This window comes from Mirounga leonina, unplaced genomic scaffold (assembly GCF_011800145.1).
Source record: "Mirounga leonina isolate KUSES-001 unplaced genomic scaffold, KU_Mleo_1.0 Mir_174, whole genome shotgun sequence".
Taxonomy (NCBI): Eukaryota; Metazoa; Chordata; class Mammalia; order Carnivora; family Phocidae; genus Mirounga; species Mirounga leonina.
In genome coordinates this window covers 60,288,380-60,305,688 of record NW_023270451.1, presented here as the reverse complement: position 1 = coordinate 60,305,688, position 17,309 = coordinate 60,288,380, and positions in this window count along the sequence as shown.

The window sequence follows — 17,309 nt, the reverse complement described above, 5'->3', positions numbered from 1 at the left end:
TTTGTTCTCTAGAGTTAAGAGTCTGTTTTTTTTTATTTGTTTCTTTTTTCCTTTGTTTTGTTTCTTAAATTCTACATATGAGTGAAATCGTATGATATTTGTCTTTCTCTGACTTATTTCACTTAGCATAATACTCTCTAGCTCCATCCATGTTGTTGTTCTTTTCTATGGCTGAGTACTATTCTGTATATATATACAAGATTGTTTTTCAATGTATTCAATTTTAATGATTACTCCCTCCTTATCCTTTCTTATTTTTATTACTTATGTTTACTTTGTTTTCCTTAAGGTATCTTGTTATTGGTCTTTTTTGTGAACTTTTCCTCAAAATATCATCTTTTATTTAGTAATTATATATCAACTGTTTTCCTATCTCTACACTGTCGATTTTTGCTTTTATCTTCATTCTTTCCTTTCTTGTTTTTTTCTTTTGTTTCACTTGTTTTTCTATCCCTATACTATCTATGATCTGGGAATTTCATTCACTTATATTTTAAATTTTTATTTATAAAAGGGTTTAAGTTTTTCATATATTCTGTTATAGAATACTTCATTACCACTACTTTTTAGAAAAATCATTAAATTTAGATTGTATTTTACCTTTTGTCAAAGAGTTGAATAAAAAAATAGAAAAGTTACAGAAATAATGGAGATCTAGTTTACATATAATTATAATACATTACAAACATTAAATAGCCCACTTTTTTTAAATCTCTAGATTAACCATAAACAGCTGCAACAGTTGTACAATATAAAAGCTATAAATAGCCTTCACTTTTCACTAGAAAACTTCCTATAACAGAATATGGAACAGCTTGAAACTAATGGGAAAATCATGTGTTGGAAATAGAGCATCTTTACTTTCCTATTTCTACCGGATGGAGGCCAAAGAACTTCAATAGTTCACAGGCTATGCTGAGACAAATTAGGAAAGAAACATAAAATAGAGATATTTGTATAGAGTACATTGCCCAGAGATGCAACAAATTGGTCTTTCTAAAAATGATACAGTGCAATGGAGACAGCTAAGAGCTTGTTAGCAATTCCTACAGGTCTCAAGGGGTTTAAAATGTTCAGAAACAGAACAGAACATGGAGTATATTTTCAGAGACTCAAAAGTTTTTGCAAAATTCACTCTGGAAATCTTCAGGGAAAAACATACTTTGCTACTGTTTTCTGGTAACTTTCTCTATTCTTAGAATAATCTTCAAAACCATTTTGGGTTGCCCCCCAGAGCCCACAAATCTGGCAATGTTGATGGGAGTCATGCCATTCTGACAGCTGGACCTTAGTGGAGGAAGTGTTAGTGGGCAAGCGTGTCACTTTTAATTATGGTAGGCAGGTCTCCTGAAGTGACATTCATTGTGAATTTTGCTCTGCATATTTTTGTCTTATTTTTTTTGTTACTTAACTGCATGTAAGCATCTAGTATTTAATGATGACTCCTATATTTATATCCCCTGTATTTCTCTAGTCTCTTTATTGCCCCTGCATTCTCTCCCACATCATGTACTTCCTCATATAGACCATTAAAAAACTTTTCACTATTCCATGTTGTTTCCCCTCAGTAATTGGATAATGTTTTAAATCTCCTGGTCAAGGCACCACTCTCTTTCACCTGAATTATTACAATAGCCTCCTAACTGGCCTTTCTGATTTTTGCTGTTGTTCCCCTAGAGTCTATTCTTAACATGACAGCTATTGTAATAATAAGTGTCCCTTGTCTGTTGAAATGTTTCCAATACGATGGCTTCTTGTGTCTCTAAGAGATAAAGCCAAATTATTTAAAATGACCGTGGAAATCCAACATGTTCTGAGTCTTTCTTATATCTCCCTGACTTTACCTCCTACCACTTCTCTCCTTCTTTAGCATTTCACACTCCCTGGATACAGTGATAGTAGAGGTATTACATTGAGTTTGCTGCCTGTTTTTTCAAAGTTTTTCTCAAGGCAAAGGGGGTAGAGAAGTTTCTGAGATTCTTGTACAAAGTATATATATAGTTCCACTTAAAATAATGTAAACATTTTGTAAACAAGTTTAGGGGCTCTTCTTTTCTTTTAATAAGTAACAGAAAATTTAAATGTAGTTTTAGAAAAAAAATATTTTATTGAGATCAGGAATCTCTGTTCACTTATGACTGTGGATAGTTGTTTAAATATATTTAAATTTCCATTACAGAACTTCTACTTTATAGTCATTACATTGGAATCAAAAGCTGCTAAATTATATTAGCTTATCAGGATAAAGCACAGTTAGTTAAAATAAATTTTATCAAGGATAATATTTTATTTGTAAATACTAGTTTACAAATGACTCTTTCATGTAAATATTGTTGTTTGCCCATATTTCCAGGCCCTTTTAAAAGATATATACAGAGTGCCTGGATGGCTCAGTCAGTTAAGCCTCCAAGTCTTGGTTTTGACACAGGTTGTGATCTCAGGGTTGTAAGACTGAGCCCCAAATCGACTCCATGCTCAGTGGGAATCTGCCTGAGATTCTCTCCCTCCCTCCCCATCTACTTCTCCCCCTGCTCATGCACATGCTCTCTCTCTCTCAAATAAATAAAATATTTAAATAAATAAAAAAAGATATTAAAAACATTACCAATAACATATAAACTCATGGGATTTTAAAATCTCTTCAGGAAACAGTTTTAAGGAAAAGGAAGGATGTGATTTTTGGGAAATATTTTTTATTGAGAGCCTTGGATAGCATTATCTTATTTAATTATTATAATAAAGCAAGTATTTTAATCCCATTTACAAGGAAACTGAGTCTCAGAAAGGCAAAATGGTTCTTTCAATGTCATACAGCAAGTATGCATCAGAACTGAGACTTAAATCATTTCTCTCTATAAATGTTCTGCTCTTCCAACTGTGCCACCCAATGGTCTCTTAAACAACTGTCAGGACTTTTGATATAATGACCACATATGTGTATTCATTGGTTTTAAAATCTTTACACATCAGGAAAAATGTTTAATATCTGATTATATATTAAATTGAATTTGTTAAAATAGTAAGGCATTTAAACATATACTATGATATATCATGTAAATATTTTAAGTGTAGCATTTTTCTTCTTAAAGGAAGATTTTAGCAATTGGGATAAATTTAGAGAAAACAGTTTTCTTTTTCTGAAGTATAATTTATACACAGTAAAACTCTTCTTTTTAAAAGATTTTATTTATTTATTTGAGAGAGAGAGCGAGAACATGAGTGTGGTGAAGGGCAGAGGGAGAAGCAGACTCCCTGCTGAGCAGGGAGCCCGATGTGGGGCTCAATTCTGGGACTCCAAGATCATGACCTGAGCCGAAGGCAGATGCCTAACCGACTGAGCCACCCAGGCACCCCAAAACTCACTCTTTTTGATGTAGTTCTGTAAATCTTGAAAAAAGTACTCAGAAGCGTAGTTACCACTGCAATTGAGATACAGAACTGTTCCATCACTCCAAAATAGTGCAGTCTGCCTCTTTGTGTTTCAATCCCTATACCCACTTCTAACTCCTAATAATCACTAATCTGTTTTCATGTATTTTCATTTTGTTGTTGCTGTTGTTGATCCTATCATTTTTCCTTTTTCAGAATATCATATAATTGGAATCATGTTAAATGTAGCCTTTTGAATCTGGCTTTTTCACTAGCATAATGTATTTGAAATTCATGCTGTTGCATGTATCAGTGGTTTTTCTTTTTCATTGCTAAGTAAATATTTCACTGCATGGATGTATCACAATTTGTTTATTCATTTACTAATAAAGTTTCCTTCCAGATTTTGGCAATAATGAGTCAAACTACTATGAAATTTTAGGAAGATTTTTGTTGAACATAAATTTCTTTTCTGTTGGGTAAATATCTAAAAACAGATTACTAGGTTTTATATAAGTGTTGCTTAACTTTATAAGAATCTGCCAAACCACTTCCAGAGTGGTTGCACTATAAAAGTAAATTTAATATTGTGACTGTATCTGTTCAATAACAGAATTTCCTAATACTAATACTGTATTTTAATCTACTATGAAAAGTCATGTTCTAGAAAAATTCAGCCATTTATCCTAAACATTTTCCATGTTAGTCAAGTTGACTGCATAGTATTCAGATTTGTATCCTAATAATGGAGACTCAGAGCTAATAATGAATAACGAGTTAGTAGTAAGTTGAAATATTTTTTAAATGAATGTGTTCAGTAATTTTCTCATTTAAATGATTAATACATACTTCAAAATTTTTAATCAATTCCAATATTAAAGTATTATAAATTAAACCTAAATCTTTCAAATAATTAGAGTAACTATTAAAGTTGGAATTCAGAAAACTTTATTTTACAATAATGTTCAACTTGAAATAAAGTAACGGTCAAAGCTTACTGGGCAAAGCAAATTCAGCAACATTGATGTGACAGCCAGTCTTTCAAAGAGCCTTAACGTTCCCCTCTGTCTTCTATCTATCCAGCCATTATCTTACCAGGTTTTCTCTCACTGAGGCTAATCTTTTCCAGTTCTTTCTTTTTTCCTTCAAAAACAGCATTTTAGTCCAAGTCCTTGTGTTTATTTCCTTGATCATTCAGTATCCTTCTAATTGGTGTCATTTCTTCAGCCATTATCCATTCTTACTCACTTTATATAACCCTCCAAAGTGAAGGTTCATTTACTCAGTTGTATTTCAACAACTGCTTTGGTTTCATAAATATAATGAAGTTAGGAACAAATTCCATCATCTGTCATTATAATGCCAGTTTTTCTTTCCAGCCTAACTTCTCTTAGTTTTCAGAATCTCTGTCTGTGCACAAGGGAAATTAGACTGTTTAAATGTGCCTATATTCATATTGTTCCTCTGTGCCTTTCTTACGCTTTTTCTCTCTGATTCTACTGTATCCTCATTGTATGTATGCGTGTGTGTGTGTGTGTACGTTTATCTCTAGGGCACACCAGTAATTTTTATTTCCTTCTGTATATTTTTTACATATTTTCCAAGCTTTATATAATGGATATCATTTGTTGTAAGAAATTATACATGATTCCTATTGATAAGGAAATTAGGCTCAGCAATATTCTTAAGTACAAATATACACTTATGTATCTTAAAAGTAAATTTCATTGCAATGAATCTTCCCCTAACCCCTCCAATTTGATGTTATATATCTTTCTCTTTGGACCTCTCACAATTCATCATTAAAGCATTATTAACTTGATTCACAGATGCATTTCTTCAGTAAGGTTAAGAATCATTATTAACAACTTCTTCCTTCACTCACACTATAAACTGCTGGTCAAACTCCCTGTTGATTTTTAAACACTTTTCAGACTTTCCAGTTTCAAACACCAATACCCAGATGTGCATACCTAATCTTTCTTTGACTGAGTGATTTACTAGCCTTCACACAGGTTCTTTTTTCTCTGGTTTCTTTTCTCTACAAAAACATCTCCATCTAAAATAAGATTTTGCATATATTACTGACCATATACTATACAATGTGAATGATAAAATATGAATCAAACAAATGGAAGACAACAGAGATAACAAGTTGAATTTTGCTTACTCATTGGCCAGATAACTAAATCCAAATTCACTAGTACTACATACAAGATTTGTCAGGCAAGCCATTACCATGAATACTTCTACACATGTGATTGAAGTTTTATAGACAGATATTTTTAACAACAAAATATCCTGGATCATATTGAAACTTATCAATCATCTATAGCAGTTTTCTTCAAAATATGATAGGTAATTGATGATATGCAATGACTTTCCAATAGATATGTATGTAGACATGGTCACTTTTAATAGAACAATGTCTAGATCATCAACTGTCATGAGTACTCTTTTCTTATTATTCTACCTGAGAATGAATCTGATGTCCTATAAGGTCTCTACTCCTACCTCTTTTTTTTTTTTTTCCATATTTGTCCTTCACTCATCCAATCTAAGTCATATGGGACATTTTCCCAGGGTGTAGAAAATCCCACAACACTGAGAAACATTGGTACAACTCAATAGATACTGATTTTATGGTTACTACATTAACAAAAATAGGAACATAAACAGTATATGTCTCTTTTCCAGAGGAAAGAGAAAACATCAATAGTGACAAGGTTTTATTTGTATCTTTACCATTTCATTTCTTTAAAAAAAAAAAAAACACAATAAAATCTGAGGCAAATATCCTACTTCCGTATGACCTAATCTTAACTAGCTAATTTCACCTTCAAATACCCTATTTCCAAATAAGGTCATCTCCTGAGATACTGGACATTAGGACTTCAACATATGAGTTTTGGGGAGACACAATTCAAACCATAACAGGAATACACCCCTAAAGAAGTACTAAGACTTCAAACCCACCTAGGCCATTCTTCTTAGTGGAAGTCTTCCTTAAAGAGTTTGGAAGTTTCACAAATCAGCAGCTCTGGTTTTGAACTAAGAAGCAGGTTTTATATATAAAGGTGAGAACAAAATGACTAAGTTGAGTCCCCACATGCTTTACCTCATCACCATTACTCTGGAGCCAAAAGTGGAAGGAGAAAAGATGGAGAAGATGAGATCCCCACTGAGTGTTTTTTATGAGAAAAATGTAGAAAAGAGAAAACTTACATTATATTTTTAGAAGGTTTCTCAGGGAAGGAAATATGTTGTATTTGAAGCATGCCAAGGAAGAAAGAAGAGAAAAAAAAATTTCAAGAATGGCATAGAGAAATTAGCTTTATTTTTTTTCCTCTTCTTTATATATGGTTTCTACATTTTTTGGTCTTCACAAAGAAAACTGGAAGTTATGTGACCAATTTATAAAGAGCATCAATGACACAGTCAAATGAGCTCTGCCTTTGTATTTTTATTAAATAAGACCACCAAAATGTGGCACCAGGATTGTGGGACACTTTGAGAGACCAGGAACTATACTGGTTAAGCTTGAATGGGGTTAATATAAATAATCCAGAAATGAATAATTCTTGCTGTTGCTGGATATGATTTGGGTTAAGGAGAAAAAGCATGGTTTGCCATCAGGAACCAAATCAGCTACTACTGTACTGACCTAAGACACCCAAGGAAACATCACTCAAAGTTGTGCTACAATGGCTCCGTCCCTTGACACAGCTCTGCAGTTAAAGAGGTCAAGCAAGTGGAGGGAAGAAGCAGCATTTGACATGAACAAATAATATATAAATAAGTTACACAACTCAACACCCAAAAAAACAAATAATCCAATTAAAAATGGACAGACACATGAACAGAAGCATTTGACATGAACAGATACTTTTTTTTTAAATCTATGGCTTTATTATGTTGAAGTATATTCCCTCTAAACCTATTTTGTCAAGGGTTTTTATCATGAACAAATGTACTTTGTCAAATGCTTTTCTCTGCATCTATTGAGAGGATCATGTGGTTTTTATCCTTTCCCTTATTGTTGTGATGTACCACACTGATTGATTTGCAAGTACTGAACCACCCTTTTATCTCAGGAATAAATCCCACTTGATCATGGTGGATGATTTTCTTTAAAATATATTGTTGGATTCAGTTTGCTAATATTTTCTTGAGGATTTTGCATCTCTGTTCATCAGAGATATTGGCCCGTAGTTCTCTCTCTTTCTCTCTCTCTCTCTCTCTCTCTTTTTTTTTTTTTTTTTTTTTGTGGTGTCTTTGTCTGGTTTAGGTATCAGGGTAATGTTGGCCTCATAGAATGAATTTAGAAACTTTCCTTCCTTTTCTATTTTTCTAGAATAGTTTGAGAAGAACAAGTATTAACTTTTCTTTAAATGTTTGGTAGAAATCACGTATGAAGCAGTCTGGTCCTGGACTTTTGTTTGTCGGGAGATTTTTGTACTGATTGAATTTCACTGCTGGTATTTGGTCTGTTCAAATTTTCTATTTCTTCTTGATTCAGTTTTAGGATGTTATATGTTTCTAGGAATTTATCTATTTCTTCCAAGTTGTCTAATATGTTGGCACATAATTTTTCATACTATTCTCTTATAATTGTACTTCTGTGGGGTCAATTATTTCTCCTCTTTCATTTTTGATTTTGTTTATTTGTGTCCCCTCTCTTCTTTTTCTCTGAGTCTGGTTATCAATTTTGTTGATCTTTTCAAAGAACTAGCTCCTGGTTTCATTGATCTTTTTTTTTTTTTTAAGTTTCTATTTTGTTTATCTTTGCTCTACTTTTTTTTATCATTTCCTTCCTTCTACTGGTTTTGTGTTTTGTTTGTTCTTCTTTTTCTAGCTCCTTTAGGTGTAAGGTTAGTTTGTTTATTTGAATTTTTTTTTGCTTCTTGAGATAGGCCTGTCTTGTTATAAACTTCCCTCATAGAACAGTTTTTGCTGTATCCCAAAGATTTTGGACCATTGCGTTTTCATTTTCATTTGTCTCCATGCACTTTTTGATTTCTTCTCTGATTTCTCAGTTGATCTCTTCATTGTTTAGTAACATGTTATTTAACCTCCATATATTTGTATTCTCTCCAGATGTTTCTTTTTGGATTCTGAATGTATATGTTAGATTCATCTGGTCCAATGTGTCATTCAAAGCCAATTTTCCTTGTGGATTTTCCGTTTGGATGATGTATCCATTTATGTAAGTGGGGTGTTAAAACCCCCTACTATTACTATATTACTATAAATTCCTTTATGTTTGTTATTAGCTGCTCTATGTATTTGGGTGCTCCCATGTTGGGTGCATAAGTCTTTACAATTGCTAGATCTTCTTGTTGGATTGTTCCCTTTATGATTACACAGTGCCCTTCTTTGTCTCTTGTCACAGTCTTTGTTTTAAAGTCTTTCGTACAATATAAGTATTATTACCCCAGTTTTCTTTTCATTTCTATTTGCATGGTAAATGTTTCTCCATCCCTTCGCTTTCTAGCTGCATGTGTCTTTAGGTCTGAAATGAGTGTTTTGTAGGCAGCATATAGATCAGTCTTGCTTTTTTATCGATTCCATCACCCTATATCTTTTTTTTTCAGTGTTTAGTCCATTTACATTCAAAGTAATTATTGACAAGTGTGTACTAATTGCCATTTTGTTACTTATTTTATGGTTGGTTGTCTTTGTAGTTCTTCTGTGTTCCTCTCTCTTCTTGCTGTCTTCTCTTGTGGTTTCCTGGTTTTCTTTAGTGATACACTTGGATTACTTTCCCTTTATTTTTTGCATATATTACCTGTTTTTGATTTGTGGTTACCACTAGGTTTATATATAACGTCTTCTGCATATAGTAGTCTATATTATGTGGATGGCCACTAAATTTTGAACCCATTCTTTACTCCTCTATTCGGGCCTGCAAAGTTTCTGCTGAAAGATCATCAGATAGTCTTTATGGGGTTTCCCTTGCATGTAACTATTTTCTTTCCTCTTGCTGCTTTTAAAATTCTCTCCTTATCAATACTTTTTTGCCATTTTAATTACTATGTGTCTTTGTATGGACCTCCTTGGGTTGATTTTGTTGGGGGCTCTCTGTATCTCCTGGATCTGGATTTCTGTTTCCTTCCCAGATTTGAGAAGTTTTCAGCTATTACTCTCCAAATAAATTTCCTGCCCACTTCTCTTTTTCTTCTCATTCTGGGATCCTTATAATGCAAATATTTTTACACTTGATGGTATCACTGAGTTCCCTAAGTCTATTTTCGTTTTTTTAATTATTAATTTTTTTCTCTCTCCTGTTCAGCTTGAGTGCTTTTCATTACTCTGTCCCCTAGGTCACTTAACCATTCTTCTGCTTCCTCTTGTCTACTGTTTATCCCGTCTAGTATATTTTTAATTTCAGTAATTGAGTTCTTCATCTCTGATTGGTTCTTTCTTATATTTGCTATCTCATTATTGAGGGTCTCACTGAAGTCTTCCACTCTTTTCTGAAGTCCAGTGAGTATCTTTATGACCATTACTTTAAATTATCTATCAGGCATATTACTTAGCTTCATTTCCTTTACCTGTCTTACTGTGATTTTGCCCTGTTCTTTCATTTGGGACACATTCCTCTATCTTCTCATTTGTTTAGCTCTGTATCTGTTTCTATGTGCTTGGAAAGTCAGCTATATATCTTGCTCCTGAAAGTAGTGGCCTTATGAAGAGGACCTGTAGTGCCCTGCAGTGCAGTGGTCCCTGTTCACCAGAACCTGGGGCTTGAGGGTGCTTCCTATGTGTGTTGTGTGTTCCCTACCCTTGTGGCTGAGCTGTGATTACCTTCAGTCCAGTCATCTACAATGGGTCCCTTGGCCTGTTGTGAGCAGGGTTTGGTTTCTGCGTTGTTAGTGGACCAGTCTGGGATGCTTTGGGCTTGAGTTGGGTTAAATCAGTCATTTGCCAGAAATGCAGTAGAACTGAGTTGCAGGAAGCATTCTCTGTGTTGTCCCTTGAGAGCTTTCATTGGTGGGCAGGGCCTGTAACCTCACCCACAGTCTGCCCGCACCCACTCCTGGAGTTGCAGTTGGACTAGTGTGTGTGTTTATTATCTCTGTCCCACTCTCTGGGTCAGGAGTCACTTTGGAGTGGTGATGGCCCCTGTTGGGGCTGCTTGCACACTGCTAGGCTTGCGGCACCATTTTGGATGGGCTCTAGCCAAGGGTGTATTGGAGGAGGCAAGTCCATAGGAGAATATAGGGCAGGGATCATGATGTCAGTAAGGTCTGCACTGTCCACGGCAGGAATGGACTTGCAGTTTCCTGGAAAAATTGTGGAGGCTTGAGGGGGTTGGAAAGGGTAAGTCCACAGGAGAACATAAGAGTGGGGTACATTGTTAGCAAGCTAGATGGAGAGTTTTAGTGATACATTGGTTCCTGTAAGTGTCCATATACCTAGGCTAGGGGGCATGGGAGAGAAATGGAACTCACCAGCTCTTCTTTTCTCAGAGAAATTCCTGAAAATCCCAAAGATTCCTGCCCCTCTAACAATCATTCTGAGATTAGCAAATAAATCTTCCTGTATACCTTAGGTGTTTTGTTTGTTTTCCAAACTGCTGCTTGTATGCTGTATTTCCTTGGGGCTATTTGTTGTGCTGTCCCTTTAAGGGCAAGGACTCAGTTTCCTACTGCCCTCCTATCTCTCCCATAGCTGAGCCCACTGATTTTTAAAGTTCCAGGTGGTAAGCCTCACTGATTTTTAGGTCCCTCTGGTTTTCAAAGCCCAAGTTATGGGGATCCATCTTCACCATATAGGTTCTTGTGCCTGAGGTGCCTGGTATGAGGGTCCAGTACTCTCCCCTCTCTTCATCCATGGCTTCTCTCCCACCCAGAGACAGTTCCACTGGTCCTTATGGCTCCCAACTGTGTTTCTGCCCTTCTTACCTACTTCAATGTGGCCTGTTATCTGCCCGTAGCCGTGAAGAGTCTGTTCTGCCAGTTTCTAAGTTGTTTTCTGGGTTATTTACATGGACGTGTGTATTTTCTAGTTGTATCCATTTGATCTGGTGAACTTAGGATCTTAATCGACCATCTTTTAAATTCTAATCTTCCACTGCTCAATGGATTGTGAAGACTTAATTAAAAATCATTTCATCAAAAGAGATTTTCTTTTTTAAATTGATTACATATTGAATGGCATTATTTTGGAAATACTGGTTTACATTTTTTAAATCATTTTTTTTTCTTGTTACCTTTTTAAATATGGCTACTAGAAAATTTAAAACCACACATGTGGCCCACATTATATTCCTGTTTCTACTATAATAAGAGTCTGATTTGAAATGTCGCTCCATGGTCCATTTGTGATATTGTAATTAAACTCACTTGAATAGAATCTAAAACAAACAAACAAGAACCCCCCCAAAAAACAAAAAAAAACCCATAACTTTCCACTTTAATGTTAGTAATAAATAATACAGCTAAAATAAATTTGTAGTTCCAATGCCAATTGAATGTATAAACAGTTTTTTCATTTTTATGTTTGACTTTATATTTGTTTCTTCACTTTTAAAAGTCTACCATTTTTATTTTCCCCAAGGTATTACACGGTAAGAAGACTATTAAAAAAATGTGTCTTCCCAAATACTGTACTGAATAAAGTCACTTATTGAAGGCAGAACAAATAATGTATAATGCATTTTTTTCCCAGGAATTATTGTTTCAATGGTTTCTTGTGCCACTTAAAACCTGCTGAGTAAGCTAAACACAAATCATGCGAGAAATTGACTAGATGAAATTTCCACTCAGAGGGTTGGATTCTACTCTTTGATGAAAACCATATTTGGGTTTTGAAGCTGCAGGACCACCCTCAGAGATTCATTCATGGGGATAAAAAATATAAATATCTCAAACAACAGAAAAGCAGTACAAAACAAGCAATAAACCACAGGTATGTTCTTAAAAATATGTTTGTATTTTTCCAAGATAGGCCTATTTGAGAAATATGTAGTATTTTAAAGTCATATTTAAATAATTTTATATTCATTCTAAATTAAAGATTTTCCCATATGAATAAATCACATCATTCTTACTAATAACATACACAGTTAAAAATTATAATAGAAATGTGTGAAAAGTAATTCCCAATCAAATATGATGTAAGGAAGAACTGATTTGAAAGAAAATAAGATCAGGCTCATATAGTCATCCCTACCACTATGTTAACAATCTCAATAACTGAAGTTTTTATAAATACTGATATCTTACACAGACCTGGGAATAAATTTAAGAGTAAACCACATATTTAAAGAAAATAATAAAAGCCAATGTCATCTGATGCAGGCTGTTGAATTTCCCCTGCTAAGATTAGATCAATCCACAGTGCACCAGTATACTTTTTGGGGTTTTTTTCATCATATTTAATTTTCTCTGGGATGACACAGTTATAATTTCTTTCAAAAGATTATTTACTCTCTCTTAGTTCTCTTTCTAGTGAACTTTGTCATTAAAAAAATGAGCCAACATCAGAGTTTAGCAAAAAACAAACACAATAACCAACTAAACAACAACAAAGAAAGAACAAAAACCTTTGCCATTTCATAATGCTAGATATTAATTTTTCTCAATTACAACCAGTCACTAATGTTAATAATAAGATAGGTGAATAAGTTAATAAAGAGCAACCTTATTTTTTTTAAAGATTTACTTATTTGAGAGAGAGAAAGAGAGAGAGACAGAGAGAGAGAGAGAGAGATGGTGCAAGTGGGGAGAGGGGCAGAGGAAGAAGGAGAGAGAAAATCCAAGCAAACTCATGCTGAGCATGGAGCCCAACATGGGGCTCAATCCCAGGACCCTGAGATCATGACTGGAGCAGAAATCAAGAGTCAGATGGTTAACCAACTGAGCCACCCAGGCACCCCAAGAACAACCTTATTTATTATTAGGAGCATGAATATCTATGGAAAACCCTGATGATCTTTTTGTCACATAAATTTTAATGCCCAGAGGAATCACTCTTCCTTGAACAACAGAGACCCATACTCATCCTCATTCATGTTGGCCTCAACTGCTATAAATTATACTGATCTTAATAAAAATGAACAAAGTTCATATAATCAAAGCACTGTCTCAGGAACTACTTTAAACTGTCACTATATTTTCTTTGTTTTAAAATAGATATAAAGTAAAAAAAAATAGATGTATAATCCAATAAATTTCACTTGCTCTCTTACCTTGTATTTTGCCATATATTCTCATCTTTGGATAAATTTGTATATTTTTCCCTTCTTTTCACCATTGGTCTTATTTTTTCAGGAAAAGACTATAACAGGGACCCACGCATTTACCAACAGAAAAGAGGAAATACAAACCAAACCAAACCAAATAAGAATACACAGAAATCATACGGTTCACAAAGGAAAAGAGATAGAAGACAGAAGAATCATGGATTGTGGCAGAGCTGCTCTGAATTTAAAATAGTGGCTTATCCACAGAAACCTTCTCCAGCCTAAAACAAATATGGTTTCTTTCATTAATAAGTTTTCTCATCTGTTCCATCAGAAAGTCAATGCTGAGAGTGCCTGAAGCTTATGTTCGTGGTCTTCTAGATCTATGGTCTTTTAAATCCTTTTGCAAAAAGGGTCCATAAGTTTCCCTTTCTTCTAAAGCTCTCTAAGAAGTGAAAGACATAATTTAGCTAAAGTGTTTTTATAAATGATTATGTAATTTAATTTAGTTTCATAATTATATCATTTTAGAAATATTTAGTTTATGCTGACCCCTGGCATTATTTTTTTTCTATCTTAATGGATACATTTAATTTTCCTATTATCAACTTTATATTTAATTCCTGGGATACTTATCTTCTAGATCACTGGGAAAAATTCTAAGTAAATAATATGACAGTCTATAGTTATTCCCTAAGCACTTTTTACCTATCATATTTACCGGAATTTAATTTAGTTAAAATCTGTACATCTTAAGCTAGTGTTTAGTGTTTGTAATTTTACTATTCAAATTCATTTTCTACAACTGACAAATTCTTTCTTTTATTACTAATATTGGAATTATTTTTTAAAAAGAAAATCAGAGCGGGGGCCTGGGTGGCTTAGTCAGTTAAGTGTCTGCCTTTGGCTTAGGTCACGATCCTGGGGTCCTGGAGTCGAGCCCCACATCTGGGTCCTGGCTCAGTGGGGAACCCTTCTTCTCCCTCTCGTCCCTGTTGTGCTCCCTCTCGCTACCTCTCTCTCTCTTTCTCTCTCTCAAATAAACAAATAAAAATCTTTAAAAAAAAAAAGAAAAAGTGTTTTTGTCCAAAAAATAAACTCTCAAAAAAAAAAGACAACTTAAAATATTTGGTTCTGTGATTTATTAAATGGTTTTTATGGACAAGTGACTTGAAGAATTAAACAGTACAGCATTAATTTCCTATTCCCATGGAGACATAGTAGTAGCAGGAACAAGAATAAAAAATGTGACAAGGAAATGATGTAAGAGCAAACTAAATGTGGAATACTAGGGGTATTTGAAAAGTAAATTGTCACAAGCACACAAAGCTTGCTTCTAACAAGGAAAAAAGTAAGGTGCTATTTAGGTGTTATTCATCAGCTACAAAATATTTTGTCAGATCTTATGTTTTATTTACTTGTAATTTTTTTTAAAATAGCTTTACTGACATATAAATCACATGCCATATAATCCACCCATCTAAAGTTTACAATTTAATGAATTTACCATGTCCACAGAATTGTGAAATTACCACATTTTTAAAAAAAGATTTGATTTATTTATTTGACAGAGAAACAGCAAGAGAGGGAACAAAGCAGGGGGAGTAGGAGAGAGAAAAGCAGGTTTCCTGCGGAGCGGGGAGCCCCATGCGGAGTGGGGAGCCCCATGCGGGGCTCGAACCCAGGACCCTGGGATCATGACCTGAGCCGAAGGCAGACGCTTAACGACTGAGCCACCCAGGCGCCCCACATTATCACATTTTAGAACATTGTCATCATCCCCAAAGGAAATCCTGTGCCCATCAGCACTAACCCCCCCATTAGCCCCCATCACCCTAGCTCTATGTAACACTAATCTACTTTCAATCTCTATGGATTTGTTGATTCTGAATTATTCATATAAATGGAATCATGTAATATTCAGTCATATGTGAGTGACTTCTTTATGTAGCATAATGTTTTCAAGGTATATTCATGTTTCTAGCATGTTATCGATAATTCATTCCTTTTTATCCTGAATACCTTTTTGTTGTCTGGATGTAAGAAATTTTATTTATCCCATCATAAGTATTCATACACAAATTGATGGATGTTTGGATTGTTTCCACCTTCTGACTCTTAGGAATAATGATTTCTAACAAGAACTCTGAACATTTCTATAGAAGTTTTTCATAAGTTTTCATTTCTCATGGGTACAAACCTGGGAGTTGAATTGCTAGATCATATGGAAAGTCTATGTTTAACTTGTAAGAACTGTCAGAAAACACCATTTTATAATCCCACCATTTAATAATCCCAATCATCAATTTTATAATTTCTCTACATCCTCAGCAACACTTTTTGATTATCTGTGTTTTTAAGTATAGCCATTTTAGTGAATGTAAAGTGATATTTCATTGTGTTTTTACTTTCGAGAGTATTTTTAGAGCAGTTTTAGCTTCACAGCAAAACTGAGGAGAAACCACAGAGATTTCTTTCTCATATATCCTCTGCTGACACACAGGCATAGCCTCACCCATTATTAACATACCACACCACAGTACTATATTTGTTACCACTGATGAACCCACATTGACATATCATAATCACCCTACTTCCATAGTTTACCTTACAGTTCACTTTTGTTTGGACAAATGTATAATAACAAGCATCCATCATTACAGTACCATATAGAGTATTTTCACTACCTTAACATTTTTCTGTGCTCTGCCTATTTATTCTCCCCCCACCCAACCCCTAGCAACCACTGATCTTTTCTACTGATTCTACAGTTTTGCCTTTTCCAGAATGTCATATTATTGTAATCATGCAGTATGTGGTCTTTTCAGATGGCTTCTTTCACTTACTAATGTGTATTTAGATTTCCTCAATGTCTTTTCATGGTTTGATAGCTCATTTTTGTTTAGCATTAAACTATTTAATTGTCTGGATATACCACAGTTTATCTATCCTTTCACCTACTGGAGAACATCCTGGGTGCTTCCAAGTTTTTGGCAATTGTAAATAGAGTTATTATATACATCTGTGTGCAAGTTTTTGTGTGGACATAAGCTTTCAAATTCTTTGGGTAAATACCAAGGATTGCAATTGCCAGATCATATGGTAAGCATATGTTCAGTTTTGCAAGAAACCACCAAACTGTCTTTCAGAATAGCTCTACTATTTTGTATTCCCACCATTATTATTTTTTTAAACATTCAGAACTCCTTGAAAGGAAGGTGTCATTACCCATTGACCAAAACAAACAAACACCAAAAAAATCCAAAACTGAACTTAGCAAAGTCATATAAACAACTAAATGAAATTATCAGCTTATTACAGAACAGTTCTTATTTGGGTTAAGACTATCTTGGGCTTTATAGGGTATTAGGATTCCTGGGCCCTACACACAAATGTAGTAGCATTCCCCTTATCATAACAAGTGTTGACTAAGGGGGATCACGTTTACCTATGCCAGATGAGTTGACTGGTAATCTGGGAAAGATATATGAAAAACTAAGTAAAGACAAGGCAATGGCAAGAAACTATGCCCAAAAAACCCCAAAGTAACAAAATGCTGAATTCTGGATCAAGTGCCACTGCTAGAGGTTGGAGATACAAAAAGACAGTTTCTTAGGGAAAAATAGGGAAATCTTAAAAATAATGAACACACTTTTAAGCAAACTGAGCAAAGGGCGCAAACAGTTAAGTCTCTTATGGTTCCAAAGGGCAGGGGTGCAAATATGGCAGACACTCAAAAGAAGTTTGCCAC